This window comes from Callithrix jacchus, chromosome 10 (assembly GCF_049354715.1).
Source record: "Callithrix jacchus isolate 240 chromosome 10, calJac240_pri, whole genome shotgun sequence".
Classification (NCBI taxonomy): domain Eukaryota; kingdom Metazoa; phylum Chordata; class Mammalia; order Primates; family Cebidae; genus Callithrix; species Callithrix jacchus.
Window position 1 is genome coordinate 18,902,275 of NC_133511.1, and position 16,110 is coordinate 18,918,384.

The 16,110-nt window shown below is 40.1% G+C and overlaps 1 protein-coding gene and 1 pseudogene across 3 annotated transcripts in view; one reads left to right on the forward strand and one right to left on the reverse strand.

Annotated features, from left to right (window-relative positions):
- The window catches only part of CBL (Cbl proto-oncogene), a 91,477-nt gene that overhangs the window by 35,329 nt on the left and 40,038 nt on the right, over positions 1-16,110 (forward strand). The gene's annotated exons all lie outside the window — the stretch shown is intronic.
- LOC118145913 (U6 spliceosomal RNA) lies at positions 8,280-8,392 on the reverse strand (annotated as a pseudogene).

The following is a 16,110-nucleotide window of genomic DNA, read 5'->3' on the forward strand; positions in this document are numbered from 1 at the left end:
TTCTTTGGAGGTCACACTTCAAACATCATATAAAATAGTAAACTACAGGCTGGGCACGGTGGCTCACGCCTGTAATCCCAGCACTTTGGGAGGTCAAGCGGGTGGATCATGAGGTCATGAGTTCAAGACCATCCTGGCCAAGATGGTAAAACTCCGTCTCTACTAAAAATACAAAAATTAGCCAGGCATGGTGGCAGGCACCTGAAATCCTGGCTACTCGGGAGGTTGAGGCAGGAGAATTGCTTGAACCTGGGAGGTGGAGGTGGCAGTGAGCCAAGATCATGCCATTGCACTCCAGCCAGAGACAGCGAGACTTTGTCTCCCCCTTCCCCAAAAAAGTAAACTATATAAACTTAGAGAAGTTAAAACATGTTTTAATAACCTAATAACTATGGCTTTTGGACACAAAACTGTTCAATAGTGTGATTTAGAGCAGAATTATATGCTCACATAAGAGAATTTCACTCCCAAAATTTCTGATGGAACATAGGCTAGATTATGCAGATAGAGGAATTATAAAGAAACTCTCCTGCACCTACCCCTAAGGATTAGTAATAACTTGTAAAACTAGGGTATTATAGAGAAGTAGGCTGTGACTATCAAGTAGAAAGTGCAGAAGCTTTTTCCAATCACTTTGCTCTAATATTGCCAACAAAGACTTGCGCTAAAACCATAATACTTGTGAAGTCTACAACTGCATTTAAATTAGGACATCTTAAAGAACAAGCCTCAAAACTGGCTACAAGAATGTCTTTCCTGCCAGGCTTTAGTATACAAAGCCAGCAATGCCTGCTACAGATACCTAGTAGTGTGAAAATGTTAGCAGGACCGTGAACTTCAATCCTGGCAACTTATTTTTTTTAACTTTTATTTGTTGTGTGTCGACCTTAATACAGTTTCTTCAGAAAGCTTAAATCCTGTGTTTTAAATTTGTTAAAGAAATGGGAAAAAAAACCCTTTTGTTAGCATTTTTCTTTTCTCTCTGCGTAAACCCTCCCCCTACTCCATTTGCATGCAGAGCACTCATCCAGCTGAGTGTCAAATATCTCTAGATGGTTGAAATCCAAGTTTAAGTATTTAGAGTTAGTGTTTCTTAACTTGTTTCCATATATTTATGGTATTTTTATCAGGGTATTTACATTTAAAATAGTTGAATATTTTCTTTGTAAAGTTGAACCAGATAATAGTGATTCCTTTCCTCCTATTCATTGAGCATGATTAAAAAGCCACTTAGGAAAGAAACTCTACCATTGTGCTTTCTGTTAAATAGCAAACTAAGTGCTCTTGACGTGAACCATTGTGCAGGCTTTCTTAGGCCTATATAGGACTGAATATTAGATAGTCTTAAAATTACTAGATTGAGACTGGGTGTGGTGTCTCAGCCTGTAATCCCAGTACTTTGGGAGGCCAAGGCGGGTAGATCACCTGAGGTCAGAAGTTTAAGACCAGCCTGGCCAACATGGTCAAACCCCATCTCTATGAGAAATACAAAATTAGCTGGGTGTCGTGGCGCATGCCTGTAATCTCAGCTACTCAGGAGGCTGAGGCAGGAGAATTGCTTGAAGCCGGGAGGTGGAGGTTGCAGTGAACCAAGATTGTACCATTGCACTCCAGTCTGGGCAGCAAGAGCAAAACTCTGTCTTAATAATAATAATAAAATTATCTGTGTGTGGTAGTGCATACCTGTGGCCCAAGCTACTCTGGAGGCTGAGGCGGGAGGATTGCTTGAATGTGGGAGGTTGAGGGTACAGTGAGCTGTGATTGTGCCACTGCAATCTAGCCTGGGCAACAGTGAGACCCTACCTAAAAAACAAAAACCCTCAGCCAGTCTTGTTGCCTCATGTCTGTAAGTAATCCCAGCACTTTTGGAAATTTAGGGGAGAAGATCACTTGAGACCAGGAGTTTGAGTCCAACCTAGTCAACAGAGGGAGATCTTGACTCCAAAAAAAAAATAAGTAAAGCAGGGGTTGGGGGGACATACACTGATTAATGAAAAATTATAGAGAGGAGAAAGTGTTAACAAAAGTCGGCTGGTCTTGGTGTCTCACACCTGTAATCCCAGCACTTTTGGAGATTGAGGCAAAAAGATAGCTTGAGACCAGGAGTTTGAGACTAGCCTGTGCAACAGAGCAAAACCTCGTCTCTATAAAAAAGGAAAGTCATGTTCACTGAATTATATACTTAAAAATGCTTAAAATTGTAAATTTTGCACTGTTTCACTGCAATATTTTTTTTAAAAAAGTTACAACTTAAAGACACTGAAATTTTCTTTTATGTAAGTACAACCATACACTTTTAAAAAATTTTTTCAATTTTTTATTTTTTTTAACCATGCATTGTTAACGACAGGATGCATTCTGAGAAATGCATCACTGCCTGATTTAGTTGTGTGAACGTCCTAGAATGTACTTACAGAAACCTAGATGGTAGAGTCTCCCACACACCAGGCTATATGGTAGAGCTTGTTGCTGGTAGGCTACCAACCTGTACAGCACATTACTGTACTGAGTACTCTAGACATTTGTAACATAATAGTAAGTATATATCTTAACATATATAAACATAGAAAAGGTGCAGTAAAAATATGGTATTATAATCTTACAGGACCGCTGTTGTATATGTGGTTCATTGTTGACCAAAACCTTGTTATATTGCGAGTATTTTTCTTTTCTTTCTTTTTTTTTTTTTTGAGATGGAATCTTCCACTGTTTACAGGCTGGAATGCAGTGGTGCGATCTTGGTTCACGGCAACCTCTGTCTCCCAGGTTCAAGTGATTCTTCTGCTGTAGCCTCCTGAGGAGCTGGGATTACAGGCATGCACCACCATGCCCAGCTAATTTTTGTATTTTTAGTAGGGATGGGGTTTTGCTATGTTGGTCAGGCTGGTCTCAAACTCCTGACCTCAGGTGATCCTCCTACCTCAGACTCTCAAAGTGCTAGGATTACAAATATGAGCCACCATGCCCGGCTTCAAGTAGTTTTTAAGAACTTGTTCTCAGTAGACTCACAGTGAGCATCATTGACATCATTTAGATTGGAATTCATGGGCGGGAGGAGGAGCAGGTATATAGGTCTCCTATTCTCTTGGTGTTTCGTGGAGTGGCATGCTTGGATTGGGGCACAGGTGGATGTACCATTAGACTGGGCCCCAGGAAAGGATTCTGCCTGCCTTTCCCTAACCTTCTTTATGGGATTGAGTGTGATAAGTGAGGTTAAAAGGTGTGAGTTTGGGTACTGACTGTTTACAGTAGTTGCTGGGAGCTAGAACCCTGGTACCTAGAGACTGTGTGGGGCTTCAGGAAGGTGCTTGGAGAAATTCCTCTGGCCAGAGGGAGGGAGGAGCCAGGAGGCCCGGGTCCTAATTAGCTCTTTGCTAAGCAATCCAGAAAGAACCAAAAGATCAGTTAGCCAAGTTTGGTAATCCGGGTGAGATCGTGGTGGCTTGGACTAAGGTAACATCTTGACTGAGATGGGAGTAAGAAGCTGTTGGCACTATGAGATGATTATATTCTTTTTCCCTGTATTATCTTACTGCAGTGAATTGTTCATCAATTTGCAAAGTTAAACCATCCTTGGATAAATTCTAGTCGGTAATTATATCTTTATAATTATAAAAATACATATTTTATAATTTCACTGGATTCTAGTAATCATTTAGGACTTTTTCCATCTATATTGGTAAGTCAAGCTAGTACATAGAAATTTTTTCATGGTCTTTGACTCATTATGGAAGTAATAAAAATGAGTTATTTCTCTTCATATATTTGTGAACAGTTTGAAGATAAGAATTTGCTTTTACAGGGTACATTTAGCAGAATTCTGTAATACAGTCATAGCTTAATGTTTACTTCAGCACATATGAATGTATGTCTATATGTGAGTGATGGAAAATGGATTTTGATACCTATTCTATTTAATGGTTATTGTTATATTCAGGATTTAAAACAGTTCATTTCCCCTTAATTTATACTTACAAAAAAAAAAAAAAATAGAGACAGGGTTTTACTCTGTTGCCCAGGCTGGTCTTGAACTCCTGGGCTCAATCACTCCTCCTGCCTTGGCCTCCCAAAGTGTTGGGATTACAGGCATGAGCCACTACATCTGGCTGATACATTTAAAAACAATGCCTGCCATCTAGTAGGCACTCAGTATTTATGGAGTGAATAAATTAATAAACGTTATTGAAATAGTCATTGCACTTTGTTGTTTGTGCAGTATTATCTATATTTTAAGTCTCTATTCTACTGGATACTATTTGTACATTTTTTTTTTTTTTTTTTAAAGGCAAAATCTTGCTATGTCGCCCAGGCTGGAGTGCAGTGGCACAATCTCGACTCACTGCAGCCTCTACCTCCTGGGAGGTGATTCTCCTGCCTCAGCCTCCCAAGTAGCTGGGATTACAGGCACTTGCCACTATGTCCAGCTAATTTTTATATTTTTAGTAGAGACAGGGTTTCACCACATTGGCCAGGCAGGTCTTGCCTGACCTCAGGTGATCCACCCACCTAGGTCTCCAAAGTGCTGAGATTACAGGTGGGAGCCACTGTGCCTAGCTGTATTTGTATATTCTGAAGATTTTTACTGATTTATCATGATTTAAGTTGATGTTCATCTTTTTTAGATTTTTCTCTTTTTTAAAGAGATGAGGTTTCAACATGTTGGCCAGACTGGTCTGGAACTCCTGACCTCAGTTGGTCCAACCGCCTTGGCCTCCCAAAGTGCGGGATTATAAGTGTGAGCCACCACGCCTGGCCTAGATTTCCCTTTTTAAAAATTTCAGTAACTTTAGGGGTACAGGTGGGTTTTGATTATATGGATGAATTGTACAGTGAAGTCTGAAATTTTGGTGCACCCATCACCTGAGTATTGTACATTGTACCCAGTCTGTAGTTTTTTTAATCCCTCACTGCCTTCCTACCTCCCCCCTTCTGAGTCTTTAAAGTCCCTTATACCAGTCTATATGCCTTTATGTACCCACAGCTTAGCTCCCACTTATAAGTGAGAACCTATGGTATTTGGTTTCTATTACTGAGTTACTTCACTTAGAATAATGGCCTCCAGCTCCATCCAAGTTGCTGTAGAAGACATTCTTTCATTATTTTCTATGGCTGGGTAGTATTCCATGGTGTATATATTAGTGTATCACATTTTCTTTATCCACTCATTGGTTGGCAGGCACTTAGGTTGGTTCCCTATCTTGCAGTTGTGCATTGTGCTGCAATTAACATATAAGTGCAGGTCTTTTTGATATAATGACTTCTTTTCCTTTGGGTAGATACCAAGTGGTGGGATTGCTGGATTAAATTGGTAGATCTACATTTAGTTCTTTGAGAAATCTCCATACTGCTTTCCACAGAGGTGCTGATTTTCTTCACTACCAGCAGTGTATAGGCATTCCCTTTCCAAATAAATGAATGAAGCATTCCCTTTCACTATGTACATATCAGCATCTATTGTTTTTTTGATTTTTTAAATAATGGCCATTCTGGCTGGAGTAACTCATTGTGATTTTAATTTGCATTTTCCTGATGATTGGTGATGTTGATCATTTTTTCATATGTTTGCGGCCATTTGGATATCTTCTTTAAAGAAATGTCTGTTCATGTTATTTGCCCACTTTTTGATGGGATTATTATTTTTATTTTTTTCTTTGCTGGTTTGAGTTTCTTGTAGATTCTGGTATTAGTCCTTTGTTGGATGCATTGCTTGCACATATTTTCTTTCATTCTGTGGGTCCCATTTACTTATTTTTATGTTGCATTTGCTTTTGGGGTTTTAGTTATAAATGCTTTGCCTAGGTCAATGTCCAGAAGAATTTTTCCTAGGTTTTCTTCTAGAATTTTTGTGGTTTCAGGTCTTAGATTTAAGTCTTGAGTTGACTTTTCTATGTGGTAAAAGATAGGGATCTATTTTCATTCTTCTACTTGTGGCTATTCAGTTTTCCCAGCACCGTTTATTAAATAGAGTGTGTCCTTTCCTTCATGTTTTTGTATGCTTTGTCAAAGATCAATTGGCTATCAATATGTGGCTTTATTTCTGGGTTGTCTGTTCTGTTCCCTTGGTATATTAGTCCATTCTTGAACTGCTATAAAGAAATACTTGTGGCCCAGTGCATGGCTCACACTTGTAATCCGTCTTTCGAAGGCTGAGGTGGGTAGATCATTTGAAGTCAGGAGTTTGAGAGCAGCCTAGCCAACATGGTGAAACCTAGTCTCTACCAAAAATACCAAAAACAGTTTCTATAAAAAATTTGCTGGGTGTGGTGGTGTGCACTTGATTTGATTCTCAGTAATCCTAGCTACTTGGGAGGCTGAGGCAGGAGAACTGCTTGAACCTAAGAGGCAGAGGTTGCAGTGAGCCAAGATTTCATCACTGTACTCCAGCCTGGGGGACAGAGCAAGACTCTGTCTCAAAAAAGAAAGAAAGAAAGAAATACTTGAGACTATAATTTATAAAGAAAGAGGTTTAACGTGCTCATGGTTCTGCAGGCTGTACAGGAAGCATAGTGGCTTCTGCTTCTGGGGTGCCTCAGGAAACTGGCAATCTTGGCGGAAGGTGAAGGAAGAGCAGGAACCTCATATGGCCTGAGCAGGAGGAAGAGTAAGGGAGGAGGTGCTACACGCTTTCAAAGGACCAGATCTCCTGAGAACTCTATCACTGTACATAGTACCAAGCGGGGATGGTGCTAAACCATTCATGAGAACTCCATCCTCATGATCCAGTCATCTCCCACCAGGGCCCATCTCCAGCATTGAGGATTACATTTCAACATGAGATTTAGGTGGGAACAGATCCAAACCATTCAATTGTTCTGTGTATCGTCTTTTATACCTGTACCATACTCTTTTGATTACTGTAGCCTTATAGTATAATTTGATGTTGGGTAATGTGATACCTTTAGATTTGTTCTTTTTGTTTATGATTGCTTTGGCTTTTCAGGCTCTTTCTTGGTTATATATGAATTTTAGGATTGTTGCTTTTAATTCTGGGAACACTGATGTACATGTTTTGTTAAGAATTGGATTGAATCTGTAGATTGCTTTGGGCAGTATGGTCATTTTCACGATGTTGAGTCTTCCAATCCCTGAGCACAGGATGTGTTTCCACTTGTTTGTGTATTCTGTGATTACTTTAAGCAGTATTTCCTCCTTGGTTAAATATATCCCTAGGTTTTTTTGTGTTGTTTTCTTTCAGCTCTCGTAAAAGGGATTGAGTTCTTGATTTGATTCTCAGGTTGCTCATTGTTGGTGTATAGCAGTGCTACTGACTTGTGGTATATAACCTGAGACTTAATGGAATTCACTTATCATAGGTGTCTTTTGGAAGAGTCTTTAGTGTTTTTTTTTTTTTTTTGTTGTTGTTTAGGTTTATGATCATAATTATTGGTAAAACAGAGATAGTTTGACTTCTTCTTCAAATTTGGATACCTTTTCTTTCTCTTGCCCAATTGCTGTGCCTGGGTAAGCTCGTAGTTGTTGCCCAGGCTGGAGTGCAATGGCGTGATCTTGGCTCCCTGCAATGTCCATTTCCTGGATTCAGGTGGTTGCTCCTGCCTCAGCCTCCTGAGTAGCTGGGATGACAAACATGTGCCACCATGCCTGGCTAATTGTGTATTTTTATTAGAGACGAGGTTTCTGCATGTTGGTCAGGCTGAATCACTTGAGGTCACTACTAACCTCAGTTGATCCAACCACCTCTGCCTCTATGGCTTTTAAGTTTCTTATATTCTGCTTAATATACATTTGTGATTTTCTCCCATTTATTATTTATTCTTACGTTTTTCTTCATTTATTGAATATATCTCTGCTCCTTTGACAATACTGAAATTTTGTGTATTTGCTTGCGTATTAGAGCCACTATGCAAAAGTAAACAGTTTTTACTAAATTTATATGAATTTAGTGAACACAGTGAATACTATTTACTTTTGCATAGTGGTTCTAATATTCAATTTCCATATAAATATTTCTGGTGGGAGAATTATGATAGATACCACTGAATGGGTGTTAGAATTCCCCAAAATTGAGAAATTTTGAAGTGCTAAGATACTAAATGTGTCTTCATCAAGTCTGTATAGAAGATACTGAGAAACAGTGATCAGGTCTCAAAGAGATGGCATTAGTTTCTGCCTTAGGTGAGAACAACTAAAAAATTGGCATGATTTTCTTATAAATATAGCTTCTTTGGGACATTAATTGTATTTCCAAATACCTGTCACATTCTGCCTTTTATAGGAGAAACCTGTAATACTCTTTTTTTTTAATATATTTTTTAAAAGAAAAAAATATGGAACACTTCATGATTTTGCGTGTCATCCTTGCGCAAGGGCCATGCTAATTAATCTTCTCTATGTTGTTCCAATTTTAGCTGCTGAAGTGAGCACGATACTCTTCTTTTGTATCCTTCTGATTCTATCTCACTTAACTCCACGTTCTTCTCAAGTGGGAAACTCAATTTCAGCTTGGTTATCTTGTACAAAAGAACTAGCAAATGGACTGTTCCATTCCCAGAGATTCCAACAATCTTACACAAATTATTCACAAATCTGTTTTCCCAAGCTGCCTGCTAGTTTTCTTCATGTGAGTGTCTTTCCCACACTCAGCATACCTGAACACAAAATGTATCCTCTTCGTTAGCAAGCAAGCCAACTTTCTCTTTCATATCCCGTTATTGAGTTAGTAGTGTATAATGTAGCGGGTAGTGATGATGAGCATGGATTGATGATTGGTTTAGCTTTTTTTTCCTTTGTCTTTTTTTTTTTTTTTGAGACGGAGTGTCGCTCTATTGTCCAGGCTGGATTACAGTGGTGCGATTTGGCTCACTGCAACCTCCACCTCCTGGGTTCAGTTAATTTTCCTGCCTGAGCCTCCCAAGTGGCTGGGACTACAGGTGTGTGCCACCACACCTGGCTAATTTTTAAATTTTTGTTAGAGACGGGGTTTCACCATGTTGTCCAGGCTGATCGGCTTAGCTACTTTATCCCTACATTTTCTCATCTGTAAAATGGGGATAATATTGGAATCTGATAGGATTGTAAATGAGAGTTAATTAAATAACAAAGTATGTAAAGTGCTTGGTACCTAGTAAGCCTTAAAAAACAAAAATCCATCTCTGCTAAAAATGCAGAAAATTAGCTGGGCATTGTGGCATGTGCCTGTAATCCCAGCTACTTGGGTAGCTGAGGCAGGAGAATTGCTTGAACCTGGGAGGTGGAGGTTGCAGTGAGCTGAAATTGTGCCACTGTACTCCAGCCTGGGCGACGGAGCAAGACTCCATCTAAAAAAAAAAATTAGCTTTTACTAATGTATTATTGGTGGTACCATAGGTTTATCTCCTCTCTTAGTCATACTCTTGATTTTATTGCTGCAGTCTCTCTCAAACCTGTCTTATTGCCCCTGTTACTTTTCTAGCTCAGGCGCCCATTACTTTTCTACTACAATACTACGCTGATTCATCTCTCTGCTTTTGCCAGTTCCTGTCTAATTCACCTTGCACATTGCTGTTATTTTCAGTCTTAAAATGATCAGCTATCACTCCCCAGTCCCAAATTCTTAAAGACTCCCCACCACATTTGTATTTTCTTTCACTTTGGTAGTTAAATCTCTACTTTTTTTTTTTTTAATGGCAGCAAAGTCTCCAGACTGGACACTGCAACCTCTGCTTCCCAGGTTCAAGTGATTCTGATGCCTCAGCTACCTGAGTAGCTGGGATTACAGGCATGTACCACCATGCCCAGCTAATTTTTTTGTATTTTTAGAAGTGGGATTTTGCCATGTTGGCCAGGCTGGTCTCAAACTCCTGACCTCAAGTAATCTGCCTGGCTCGGCCTCCCAAAGTGCTGGGATTACAGGTATGAACCTCTGCGCTTGGCCAAATCTCTGTATTTTGACATCTGCCTTTGCTTTCAGTTTCATCATGTGTTACCATGATTCTGCATTCTAGCCTTACCGTTTGCTGAAGTCTTGTACTGAGCCCTTTGCTTTGGTCATTCCCTTAGTCTGAAATCCCTTTCCCTTCTGTATTGTCTATTGAAATCCTATTCATTCTTTTATTTATTTATTTATTTTGAGACAGAGTTTTGCTCTTGTTACCCAGGCTGGAGTGCAATGGCGTGATCTCGGCTCACCGCAACCTCCGCCTCCTGGGTTCAGGCAATTCTCCGGCCTCAGCCTCCTGAGTAGCTGGGATTACAGGCACCCGCCACCATGCCCAGCTAATTTTTTGTATTTTTAGTAGAGACGGGGTTTCACCATGTTGACCAGGATGGTCTCGATCTCTTGACCTCGTGATCCGCCCGCCTCGGCCTCCCAAAGTGCTGGGATTACAGGCGTGAGCCACCGCGCCTGACCAATTCTATTCATTCTTTCAAGTCCAGGAAGCCTTGTAAATTATACTTTGTGTGTGTGTGTGTGTGTGTGTGTGTGTGTGTGTGTGTGTGTGTGTGTGTTTGTGTGAGAGACAGAGTCTCTCTCTCTCACCCAGTTCAGAGTGTGGAGTACAGTGGTGTGGTCTCTGCTAACTGCAACCTCTGCCTCCTGGGTTCAGGCAATTCTCCTTCTTCAGCCTCCTGAGTAGCTGGGATTAGAGGCATGTGCCACCACGCCTGGCTAATTTTTGTATTTTTGGTGGAGATGGGGTTTTGCCATGTTGGCCAGGCTGGTCTCCAACTCCTGACCTCAGTGATCCTCCTGCCTCAGCCTCCTAAAGTACTGGGAGAGTCACTGCACTTGGCCTTTTTTTAAAACTAGATGAGATCTTGCTCTGCCACCCAGGCTAGAGCACAGTGATGTAATTGTAGCTCACTGTGGCCTCAAACTCCTGTGCTCAAGAGATCCTCCACCTCAGCCTCCCAAGTAACTGGGACTGCAGGTATATGCCACCACATCCAGCCAATTTTTAAATTTTTTGTAGTGACAGGGTCTTGCTCTGTTGTCCAGGCTGGTTTTGAATGCCTGGTCTCAAGTGATTCTCCTGCTTTGGTCTCCCAAACTTTTAGGATTGCAGGCATGAGCTACTGTGCCTAGCTTTAAATTATGCTAGTTTTACTTAGTAGTTCTCCCACCATACTCTTGTGGTACTTGATTTTTACTTTATTCTAGCATTCACGAGTTTGCCTAAGTCAGGGGTCCCCAGTGCCCAGGCCACAGGCCATAACTGGTCCATGTCCTGTTATGAACTGGGCCACACAGCAGTAAGCAGTGGGTGAATGAGTGAAGCTTCATCTGTATTTACAGCTGCTTCTCACCACTCGCATTACCACCTGAGCTCCACCTCCTGTTAGATCAGTGGTGGCGTTAGATTGTGAACTGAACATGCCAGGGACCTAGGCTGCCCAGTCCTATGAGAATCTAATGCCTGATGATCTGTCACTGTCATCAGGCATTAGATTAGATCCCAGATGGGATCATCTAGTTGCAGGAAACTAAGCTCAGGGCTTCCTGATTCTACATTATGGTGACTTATATAATTATTTTATTATATATTACAGTATAAAAACAATAGAAATAAAGTAATACACTTGAGTAATCCCAAAACCACCACCCCACCCCACCCCTACCCCCATCCATGGAAAAATTGTATTCCACAAAACTGGTCCCTGTGCCAAAAAAGGTTGGGGACTGCTGGCCTATGTGATTGCATCTGCTTTGATAACTAGATGTGAGGTCCAAGAAGACTGTTTGTTTCCTGTAATGACTAGCATTGTCTTTGTTTATGGTTTCTTACTAAAAGTATGTTAAATCTGATAAATTACTTCTAAATGCTAATTAATAAAATATGACTAAAATACTTATAATACCAAAGTTGTAGAGAGACACAGAATCTAGAATGTGAGGAGTTCTAGATTCTTTTTCACGGAACATTTATTAAAGATTTCTCTAGTTTTTGTCCCTTTAAATAGTCTTAGATTCAGCCAGAGAACATTCCATGTTCTTTCTCAAGTTTTTCAAAGCTTAGTATTAGCTACTCTGTTTATTTGTTCAGGGAAATCCTATGTTTACGTGGAAATTGAAGTCTAAGTTACAGACTCAGGAGTTAAATAATTAATGGCAACTAGATAGAGACTTTCTACATATTTGGTTAGATTGTATTAGTGCTGTCTCAGTATAATTTATATCTGTATGTTTTTTATTTTTTAAGTTCATTGCATCAACCTCCTGAAGGGTGCTTCATGGTGGTTGTCATTTGTTGAGGGGGAGGGTATGAGAGGTTTAGAAGATTTCAGCATTATCTTACTGATAAGTTTGTCTAAGTCTTTAAGGAACTGGTGTAGAGAAGTAATAACCAGTACTGAGCGTTAATATGCTTTCAATTGTGGGCAAAAACTCCAATACATGTAATTCTATTTATTAAAGTTGTCTCTCAGAGCTTGGGTTAAGTAAACTTAAAAGTTATTTTAGAATACAGAGAAATCTGATTGTATTCTTTAATTCTTGAGGAAATAGTACCCTGAAGTACTGTAGCAAGTGAACACTTGCTAAATGTTCTCAATGATTGTTTTGAGCTACTTTTTGTTTTTTCTAACCACATTGAAAACTAAAGATATTAATGTAAAATATGTGTGCTTTAATGAGAATGTATTACAGTCATTTAAAAATACTGACTTTTGGCTAGGCTCAGTGGCTCATGCCTGTAATCCTAGCACTTTGGGAGGCCCAGGCTGGTGGATTGCCTGAGCTCAGGAGTTCAAGACCAGCCTGGGCAATACAGTGAAACCCCATCTCTACTAAAATACAAAAGATTAGCCGGGCATGGCGGCATGCGCCTCTAGTCCCAGCTATTCGGGAGGCTGAGGCAAGAGAATTGCAAGAACCCGAGAGGCCGAGGTTGCATCGAGCAGCGATGGTGCCATTGCACTCCAGTCTGGGCAACAGAGCGAGACTCCATCTCAAAAAAAAAAAATTGACTTTTGTATAAGTGATTTGTTTTAAATGAGCTAAGAAAGAAGGAATGTATTTGTTGAGAAGTAAGTATTTTTCACTAATAGCTTCACCTGCAGAATCATGGCATGCAAACACTAAGTGATGATGTTGAACATTTTCAGTGGTGCCATGTAGATATTATGACTTGATGTGCTGAGAAGTGCACTTCACTTCTGTGGTGTTCTTTCCATAAGCTCATAACTCCAGTCAAAATATCAGAACAACAAACAGACACCCTGAGGAGGAACACCCTTTAAAATACTTGACCAGCGCTCAGATCTATTAATGTCATGAAAAGCTAGGAAAGACTAAGAAACCATCACAGATCAGAGGAGACTAAGGAGATAGATAGGGTGATTAAATGTAAAGTGGTATCCTGGATTGGATCCTGGAATGGATAAAAACATAAGTGGAAAAACTGGTGAAGCCTGGATGAAGTCTGGGGTTCAGCTAGTACTACCGTGCTAATGTTGGTTTCTTAGTTTTAGAGAATGCCCCACAGTAATATAAGATGGCAACATTAGGGGAAACTGTAACTGGATTTGGGGTTTATGGGAACTCCCTGTGTAGTCTTTATAACTTTTCTGTAGATGTAGAATTATTCTAAAACTAAAAATTTGTCTTAAAAGTAGGTAATATTTTCCAGTTCAGTTCTACACATATATTAAATGTCTTTTATGTGCCCAGTGTGACCAGGGTTGCAGGGCATAAAATATATAAGAGAAGAGATACTTAACTTTCCCTGCCTCTGTCCTTAAGGAATTGTCTTCCAGATCCGGGAGTAAGACAAGCAGAACATGATGGAACCTGTGAAAAGTATGAGCAAGCTGCTGTGGGGGGGTTCAGAAGCTGAGAGAGTAGATGTTCTCTCTTCAGAAGCTGAGAGAATGGACTGGAGAGTCCTCCCCAAGGAGGCAGCATTTGAGAGCTTTGAAGGTGGCCGGGATTTAGTAACCATAGTCATCGGAAAGAAAATGTGTCATAACCAAAGAGCCCTGGCTCTTGAATTTCATAGACCTATGCTGCCACTTATTAGCTTTGTGACCTTGGGCAAATTATTTAACGTCACTAAGTCTTTGTTTCTCATTTTAGGGTTAGTAATTCCTATTTCAATGCATTTTGAGAATTAAATACTACAACAAAACCACAGCTCATATGAAGGAAAAAAAGACAAAAAGAGAATTTAAATGCACTTTATTTGGCTTAGTACAACATCTATTACATAGTGAGCTCTTAGTGTTAACTTAGAGATGGCGAGAAGCATATATTGTTGCCGCAGTACCGTCACCACAGGCACAGAGCCTGGAAAGTCTAGAATGTTTGGTGGAACATTGGTATTGTTCAGAAAGGTGGATTAGGCCTACATTGTGAGTGCTTTGATGTATCAGATCAGCAGTTTGAACTTTTTAAGTGGTAATTGGGAGGTCATTAAAGATTTTCATGTAGGGGGGTAAAGAGATGGAGTCTGTTTTAAGATTAACTTGATAGAAATATGAGGGGAGTGTTGGAGTTTCTCATGTGAGTTGCTGCCCTCCCATTTACTTGTTGAGTTAGATGTGTCCCCTTTAGCTTTAGAATTCAGTGAAACAGCTTGAAATGCTCTGGATGATTAGTAGTGATCTATTTACTGTGTAACTGGGGAATTTCAAAAACAGGACCATGAGTATTGCAGTATCAAATACACTTAATATATGTTTAGTAAAAAGGGCCATTGATATTTTTAGCTGTATTGGCTGAGAACTCCTTTTGTAGGTGATGGTTTTTGTTTTGCTTTTTTTTTTTAACAGCTTAAGTCGATTAGAGTTAAACTACTTCATTGACTTCCTGTGGAGCTTTGTGGAAAGCAGTTCCGTTGCATCTATTTTTAAAGCTGATTACTGTGAGCAGAGGATGCTGCTATTGAGTTATAAATGTCATCTCAGTATGTTCTCACTCAGCATTCTTTGGATGACACTAGTGTTTGTATATAAGGTTTCTGGAGTTTGATAGGAAAAGCAGCAGTTATCACTGACATAGTAACTGTAAATGAAATACTTAAAAGCAGTGATCTCGTTACCCTTCAGCAGTATAATTGTCATCATCCATATGAGTTTTAAGCCTGTTCCATCACTGAGTGGCAAACAACTGTAACCTTATTTTGGGAAGATTTTGCAACTCTGTAATGGTATCGTATAATCTTTTACAGCTTGTTAATCATTGTATTAAAAGTATTAAATCATCTTGGAATTTTCTCTTGGGAACAATAGGGTCATTTGGTTTACAGATAATGTTAAAATACACTTCTGTCTGAATTATTGGGGGTTCTTCTTCAGTGGGATTTTGGTTTGTTTTTACGGAGACAGTCTTGCTATGTTGCCCAGGCTGGTACAAAACTCCTGGCCTTGAGCCATCCTCCCATCTTGGCCTCCCAAAGAGCTGGGATGACAGGTATGAGTCACTACACCTGACTTACAGTCTTTTATTATGATTTTTCCTTTTCTTTTCTTTGTCTTCTCTTGTTTCTTTCTTTTTCTTCTTTCCTACCTTTCTGTCTCTCTCTCTCTCTTTATCTTTCTTCCTTTCTTTCCTTTCTTTCTTAGACAGAGCCGCTTCCTGTTTGCCCAGGCTGGAATGTAGTGGCATGATCTTGGCTGACTGCACCTCCACCTCCAGGCTCAAGCCATCCTCCCACCTCAGCATCCTGAGTAGCTGAGACTACAGGCCCACGCCACCATGCCAGGCTGATTTTTGTATTTTTTTGTAGAGACAGGGTTTCACCATATTGCCCAGGCTGGTCTCGAACTTGTGAGCTCAAGTGATCTGCCCATCTTGGCCTCCCAAAGTGCTGGTATTACAGATGTGAGCCACTGCACCTAGCCTCTTAGGAAATATTTCAGTCCTACAGAAGAGTTGAAAGAATTTTATACCACCATATACTAATCTACAATTTGCTAAATTACTTTTTTATTTGTTTTTGAGACAGTCTTGTTGTGTCACCTGGGCTGAAGTGCAGTGGTGTGATCTCTGCTCACTGCAACCTACACCTGCCAGGTTTAAGATAGCATCCCACTTCAGCCACCCTAGTGGCTGGGACTATAGCAGTGCACTGCCACACCTGGCTAGTTTTTGTATTTTTTGTATTTTTAGATGGAGGTCTCACTATGTTGCCCAGGCTGGTCTCAAACTCCTGAGTTCAAGCAGTCTGCCAGCTT